The sequence below is a fragment of the Condylura cristata genome, unplaced genomic scaffold, assembly GCF_000260355.1.
Source record: "Condylura cristata isolate star-nosed mole 26May11 unplaced genomic scaffold, ConCri1.0 scaffold00007, whole genome shotgun sequence".
Classification (NCBI taxonomy): Eukaryota; Metazoa; Chordata; class Mammalia; order Eulipotyphla; family Talpidae; genus Condylura; species Condylura cristata.
This window is the reverse complement of record NW_004567108.1, coordinates 60,959,933-60,968,318: the sequence shown is the minus strand read 5'-3', so window position 1 is coordinate 60,968,318 and position 8,386 is coordinate 60,959,933. Positions and strand designations below refer to the sequence as shown.

General features: G+C 35.2%; 1 protein-coding gene across 1 annotated transcript in view; it reads right to left on the bottom strand.

Moving 5' to 3' along the window:
- The window catches only part of FER (fer (fps/fes related) tyrosine kinase), a 382,708-nt gene that overhangs the window by 359,857 nt on the left and 14,465 nt on the right, over positions 1-8,386 (bottom strand). The window contains exon 2 of the mRNA XM_004678363.2: positions 3,974-4,119. The gene's annotated coding sequence lies outside the window, so the exon portion shown is untranslated. The remainder of the gene's footprint in view (positions 1-3,973; positions 4,120-8,386) is intronic.

Below are 8,386 nucleotides of genomic sequence, written 5' to 3'. Positions count from 1 at the left end.
ATAATGGATATAAGAAAAGATCCTAACCCTTCTAGAGTATTCCCTTCCTCAATGACACTTGCTTCCTCTACTGTCAAACAAAAATGACTTCTCAACCTTTAAAAATACTAATTCACACCTAATGGGTGCATATCCTAATATTACCTCAATTAAAAATAAAAATAGATTTGAATTATAAAAAAAGTTAAAGAACATGGATAAAATAAAAGTATTGTTTCAAAGTTACATCCTGCTTCCTCCCCCACTTGTTTCTAACTGCCATATAATTCCTAAAGAACACCAACCAAAGCTGTGAAAGTCAAAAACAGAAAGGGAACACTCACCAAATGCCAGATCTACGCAAGCACCAAAGGAAGCAGGTATTTAAGTCTTTTCTTACTGTATCTAGTTTTGGCTATCTAAACATGTTTATATATTATCTGCACTTTAATCTACTTCCCATTTGAAACTGTGCATTTTTCAAGAACACAAACTTAGGTTACTCTTGTTTAATATCCACAGTGACTAGGTACATATTCTTAGATGTAACTAACTGATGCGTGAGTGAGGAACTCTTGCATATGCCTGTTGTTTTAAATGAATTTCAACTGCTTATTAGGACAGTGGATCAAATACAACATAAATTTACCATTTTCTTATGTTTAACTTAATGTACCAAATACAGTCAATGTATACTAAAAGTTGAAATGATGTTTTCTGTTTAAAGTTTAGATGAACAATTTTATTTCCAGCAACCTCAGAGAACTGACAGGAAAAAAAGCAAACTGCAATTAAAATGTATGAAACAGGCAATTCCTAAGAGGGATACTAAGTATCCTTCTCAAAATAAAATACAGATCATAATAAAAAGAGGTGGGAGAACAGTATGATTAAAAGAAAATTAAGAGACACAAGAATCAAACACCATGTATGAATCCTAACTGAATCCAAAAAATTAAAAATTTAGGAACAGCCAGGGGTATCTGAATATGGATTATTAAACATCCTCTTAACTTAATGTAGTTCTTCTATATGTGTGCAATACTATCCACAGGTTGATAATACTCATGTTAAGTTGATAAGTTTAAATTACATTATAAATTTATCTTTTTAATGTAGTTCATGTTTTTTGAAAATACGCAAATATATAAAAGGAAAAAATGTGGCAAAATGTTTACAACAAATAAACAAATGAAAGGTAATATGAATGTTTACTGTCAAATATTACCCATTTCTGCAACACTGAGCATTTTTAAAATAAAATACTGAAGGAGAGAGAAGATAGAAAGCATGAGAGGAAGTGAGTTTGACTGAAATATAAGCAGTAAAAGCAACCTTAGTCTCAGTAAATGTGGTGCTGTTGGTCAGGTCACAGGACCATTATGGATACCAAGTGAAACAGAAGGAAATGGATGATGTGTGACGTCTTTTCCAACTATAAAAAAAATCCCATTACTCTACTACTTCTCAGCTCTAAACCTCAAAAGGTAATCACATACAAAGTACGAAATTTTTAGAACTATTGTAAGTGGTAGTAAAATAGTTTAAAATATTTAAAACAGCTAGCCTAATGCCTGACACATTGAACATAAACAATAATTTTAACATGATCACATTGAAAGCAAAGGTGAAAATTTTTTTTAATGCGCAGCATGATAGTTTAGTCAGTCATTTCACTTGCAGATTCTAAAGTCAAATGAAAGAAATATATAATTAAAAGTCACAATTAGATTGTAAAGTAAAACAGTACAGATTAAAGTATTTTTCAGATGATTTTACTTCCAGTATTAACATTATTTTTATCATTAATATTTAAATTCATTTTTAATTAACCAATCTTTCAGATAATGACGAATTTTTCTAAAAGGTATGTACACTGGATGACAGTCTCCATCCAGTTACTCAAAAGCCAGGCATCTTTGTCATCCTTAGTATGTCTTTATTTGACAGCCAAACTCTGCACAAGTCCCAGAAATTCTGACTCACAAAAAAAATATGCATCTTAAATCCATTTAACTCTGTCATGTTGCCAGCACTTTATCAGTCCACCACTCTCTCTATCCTGACCAACTAAAACTACCAGCTCTCAGTTCCACCCTAGTCAGCCCATTGCTCATACAACACCAAAAATTGAAGACATCATTTAAAATTAAACAAAATCCTTGTCAAATCCTTCAAAGTCCTGACATGTCTGTAGCATGTCTTAGACATGCCTTTCTAAGTAGGCCACAAGTGTTTTTTTTCTATTCTTCAAACTCCCAAGCTCTTACCTCCTTCAAAATCTTCATACCCACTACATTTTTTTTAATTGTTTCTCCCAAGCCCTGCCCAAGTTTCACTGAGATATTATTAAATTATAATAATTTATGGCCCTCCCTGGTGGTGCAGCGGTTAAAGCACAGCACTAAGAAGCTTAAGCCACTTCCGCATGAGTTCGATCCCCACCTGCCCACCCCAGAGGAGATCCACATGGCGAGGCAGACCTTTCCTGACCCGCCCACTGCTCCCCTCAGCAGTGTACTTCGTTGATCTGCCTATTCTGCTCCCCACTCTATCTCTGGTGAATCTTCTCACCCTCCGCATCTCTGGCCTGTACCCTAGTTCTGTATGAATAAATAAATAAATCTTTTTAAAAAAATTATAATAATTTAACATGAACTCAGAAATAGAGTATGGGAAATGTTGATCAAAAGATGTAAACACCCATTTATAAGCTAATCATGATTTGGGGATCTAATACACAGCAAGGTGATTATAATTAGCAAAAATGTATTACATACTTGAATGTTTTTAAGAAAGCAGGCCTTAAACATTATCACCAATTATAAAATATGTCAGTTTAAAGTGAATAGTGTTATACTGGAAACAGGTCTATATTATAAAATAATTAACACAACAGATGAGTTACTATCTTGATCCCTTTACGTAATTACAACTAAGTGTATGGGTATGTGTGGGTATCGGGCGGGAGGGGGAGGGGGTGAGTGGTGGTGATAATATTTAAGACCTACTCTTGTAAAAACGTTGAAGTATGTAATACATATATTTTTGCTAATTATAATCACCTTGCTAATCTTGATTAGCTTATAAATGGGAGCTTACATCCTTTGACCAACATTTCCCATACTCTATCTCTGAATTCACATTCAAGATTGCACACATAAATAAAAATGTAACAGTATTTGTCTCTCTATGTCACACCTATACACTTATTTCATTCTAAGTTCCCTTCTAATTACAATAACACACACACATACACAAACACACAGTCCCTCCATTCCCAAAATATCTCCTTCTCACATACAGGTTTCACCTTAAATATGAACTATTCTATTCATAGAAATCTTCTGTGACTACACTATCTAAAGTAGCTCTCGCTTCCTTATCTCCAATATCTATTTTGCTTTGCTTCAAAAAATTTTTACAATTCATAATTATTTTGTCATGTTATCTTTAACCAGCCGCCCCCCACCCCGCCACCCACCAACTCCATATATAAGGAAGGATGGGACATTCAGAATATTCTTCATTACATTCCCCCAAAACAGCAAAATTTTAGTATAAGACTATAGATGTATATCAAATAAATAAAAGAGGCAGTAAATGAATATACAACTTCATTAGACAACTGGACTAACAATGCTAATTAATAGAAATAACAGGAACCAGAAAGAAGAGCAAGTTAAGAAGAAAAATAGGATATGCTGAGTTTAATGACAAGCATTTCAAAATATAGGACACTGGCCTCAAAAGTTGACAAAAATTGGGATTCTACTGAGTGTGTTAGCTGGAAAAATAATTACATCACAAATGAAATAGAATTCAGTACTACAAATGGGAAGCAGAAAAGAAATTATACAAATATAAAATAATTGCAGCTGGCTTAGGTAGAGAATGAACTAACATAAAGAACACTGCAAAATCAAGACAAGTCAAAACTCTTTCACAGGAAAAAAATATTTTAGTAGCTTACTAAGAAGTGAAATAATCCTACCTTACCACTGTTCATTGCTGATCATATCCTAGCTAAAGTAGAAGGTCCATATCGAAGGACTACACATCAGAAGCAAGGAAGACACGTTAGAAAATGTGCAGTGAAGACTCACGGTGATGATCATAGGTCTAACCTGAAAACAAGACCTGTAAAAAGAAATTTAAGGTGTTAGAACTGTTTGCCACAGAGAAAAAGGTAAAAATATATATATGGAATAGAGCTGACTACTAATGGAAATTAACTACAACAGTTTATCACATTTAAAAATAAGCATGGGGCCCTCCCTGGTGGCGCAGCGGGTTAAAGCACAGCGCTGAGAATCTAAAGCCGCTTCCTCATGAGTTCTATTCCCGCCTGCCCCGGAGGTGACCACATGGCGTGGCAGACCTCTCCTGACCCGCCAGCTGCTCCCCTCAGCAGTGTATTTCGTTGATCTGCCTGTTCTGCACCCCACTCTGTCTCTGCTGAATTCTCTCACCCTCCACATCTCTGGCCTGTATCCCAGTTCTGTATGCACAAATAAAATAAAATCTTTAAAAAAAAAAAAAATAAGAATGGTATACAGGTCTTCCTCTACTTATCTCGAGGTTTTATTAAGATGAACCCAACATAAGTTGAAAAATATCTAAAGTCAAAAGGCTTTTAATACATCTACTGTGTGATACACCTACTGTGCCAACCTTACATGTGCTCAACCACTGCCTTTAGCCCACAGTCAGAAATAAAGCCTATTTAATAAAATAGTGTGACTATCTCAGACACACTATTTTGTTTTTTACACATAATAAAACGCAAAAACACAAACACAATATCCAAAAAAACTGCTGGCAACTCAGTGCAGGGCAGAAAATGAGTTGTTTATCCTGGGGACAGCCCAGCTGCCTGGGAACTTCAGCTCAATACAATGACAGCACCAGGAGAGTATCATACTGCCTATGGCTAGCCTGGGGAAAGATCAAAACTCAAACTTTGATATATGATGTCTACTGAAAGTATATCATCTTCACAACATCATAAAGTCAAAGTACTATAAATTGAGCCACTGTAAATTGGGAACGCTCTGTACTTACCAACTCGTTCATCCCCTGCTCACTTTTTCCATTCACAACTTTTCCAATTCTAACATATTTTACCTATTCCCTCATTTTTGAAGAGGTAATTCATGTTCTCCATTTTCACAGTTTCAGTGAATTTCAAGTTTGAAGGACATGAAAAAAAAAGTGACTATACTTGCTTAAACATAACATTTGTTAAAGGCTGGGAAGGTCTGGAAAGAAATCTCCTGGCAAACAAACACTTTTTCTAACATGCCATATTATGTCAAAGCATAACCCTTCCATGGGTTTTCTTTCCACATACAATTAAAATGTTATTACATTCCTCTTCTTCCAATAAACTATGACATAACTGAGGAAAGAGATTATTATCGTAATACAAGTTTCACCACTATCCAAAAGCAGAACATTTCTATTTGGCATGATTTTGTAGATTATTTTTTGGAACTGAGGAGCCTTTACCCTTAAGTTATACAGACAAATCTTGAAGCATTCCAAGACCCAAAAAATAACCTACCAAATCACACCAAAGAGTAATGATCTATTTTCAGGTAGTGGGGGAAACCAGTACAGCCAGCATCTTGCAAATTACTGGAATATTCTAGCCACCAAACAAAAGGTAACTGAATAAATAAAATTCCAAGGTAAATACAATGGATAAAGCAAAGCCTGACAAGCATTGTTATATTAAATGATAGATATTATAACAAAGTGATCCTTAAACATGAATACTGTTGTCATAAATTCTTTCATAAGCTTTCAATAGAGTATCTTCAGTTCAACCCATAACATATCATAAATAGTATTACTTATAAAAATTTCCAAGAAACAATGTAGTGTCCACCTAAGTGAACACAAAATATATCTTATCTAATTGCACTCCAAAAAACAAACCTAAAAATTACTGAACAATCCATTTGATTTCAAATATTTTTAGCTTCTCTATATGCAAAGAAAGTTGCAAAAAATCATGAATTCCATATTGCACAATCTCACTCTGATACAGAAACAGTTATGTTCAAAGATCTGACAAGAAAGACAATTATTCAACAGTGACTCCATGACCAACACTGTGCAGTGCTGAATATCTTAACAAGGAAGCCAGTCAAAGCATTTGTACTATTTACATTACATCCTGCAACTCAATTATTTCCTATACTTTCATTTTTCTATGAAAAGAAGTATTTTCTACTCAATATTGTAAAAATTAGGGTTCACAAAAAGTAACAACTAATGGTAGCACTTCTAACAGGTATAATACTTTGTTCAAATTACACTAAGCCTATGAATAAAAGTTCTATTTCTTATATTACTACAAAGTATTATTCTTACCAAAACTCAGCACTGGTTTCCATATAATTACATACATACAATTAAATACATACAATTACTTTTTAATATACCTAATGTTCACCATCAAGTTCCACATCTACACAGGCTCACACTCTGACTCACACTCATAGCCAAATACAGTTCCAAATCCTTGCTGTGCTTCTCTTCATGAAGGAGACTAAGATAAGGCAAGATGCCTTAAGAGAGCAGTAAATACAGACATTCACTGTCTGCTTGGTGCAAATACCACCTTGTAGTTGCATGACCCTAAAAGCGAGTACTGTCTTAAATTTTATGTCTGAGGCATCTCTCTTTTGTTGCCTGAAACCTAGCTGACTTCTCTTTATTCCTCCCACTTCTCTTATAAATATGCCAATTCTGATAAGACAAATCTAATTATGATTTTAAAAATCTAAAGCAATGAATTTAAATGCAATTTTACATCTATTTAAAATCAAATTTTAAAAGAAAATGTTTCATTCCGGATGTCATATTAAAAATACATGAGGCAGGAATGCCCATATGCAATGAAACTTGAGGAATTTTTTTTAACGAGTTGAGTTGCATATACATACAGGTAATAGACCTGTGCTCTTCTTTTTTTTTAAATTCTAATTGTGGTGGCAGAATCCTAATTTTCTTCTATTAAACTACCCTTCTCTCCCTCTCAATCTATATAGTATGGATAGCACTGATCATTTGCACACTCCACTTCCTGGAATAACACAAAGTTCCTGCTATAGGTGCATGAATGACCCAGCCAGACAATCAGCTTATTCCCTTCATCACCCGTAGCTCAGGTAGGGATAAGTGACACACCTGAACTGGTAAGACTCGATCATAAGCTTTTTTAAGATTTACTTATTTATGCATACAAGAACCCTGGTACAGGACAGAGGTGCAAGGGGTGAGAGGACCCACCAGAGACAGCAGGGAGCAGAGCAGAGAGATCCACTGAAATACACTGTTGAGGGGAACAGCGGGTGGGTCAGGAGAGGTCTGCTGTGCCATGTGAGTCACCTCCCTGGTCAGGGATCCAAACCCCACTGCTGAGGCTGCAAAGAGCTCCATAGCACTGTGCCTCAACCCTCTGTGCCACCAGATAGGGCCCCAATCGCATTCTTTTATAGGAATTAACCAGGATGTTCTCATTCACCTGCAGTTTCTGAACTGAAAGTAAACTGTAAGTAAGCTACTTGACAGTAAGCCAATCCAGAGAAAAGAGGATCCAAGAGAAGGGCAGAGAAATGAAGAAAACTGAAATTATTTTGTCCCTAGAACTAATCATGCCTGAGTTCAAAAGAGTTTAGATGTAAACATTTGTGGCCGATTTTAGAATTACTTATGGGAAACTATTTTCTGGATGTCTCACACTCCTGCATAGGCAGAGTCTTCTGAGAAAGAGGGACCCAAAGTATATTTGCATGCAAGACAGTTGAAAGTTAATGTCTCCCTAAAGACCGTGACCTCCCATGAGCTTTAGTGAAATCAAGCCCATTCCTCCCCTTCCCTGAAGCTATCCACTTATATTCTGTTGTACTTGTATTTCTTATATGACTTTACACTTTTTACTTATATTCTAAGGTAACAAACCTAAAGACACTTTAACCCTCTTATCTGGGAGAGATTTGCTTAGTAGTAGTCTCTCTCCCCCTGCAGGGTATTCTCAATCCCATCAGAGTTTCATTCTGAACAGTTACATTATGCAACAAATCATTTTTCTCATTATATTATTTCATTCAACAAATATTCTAAGCTATGGGCCATGCATTTTCCTGTATTAACATGACAGACAAAAACTCCTCCCTTTGTGGAGATTGTATTTTAAAGAAAGAAAACAAAATAGAAAATAAAAAAGTAAAATGCAGTGCTAAGTGGTGTATAAGAGTTAATTTTTAAAAGGAAAAGGACAACAGGTAGAATGACCAAAAAGGCAAGAAAAGATAATAGTGAGTCATAGGTCAAGCAGAAAGCTTCTGGAGTCAGAACAGAAGAGGAAAAAGCCTCTGAAGAATTAGGAAGGCTC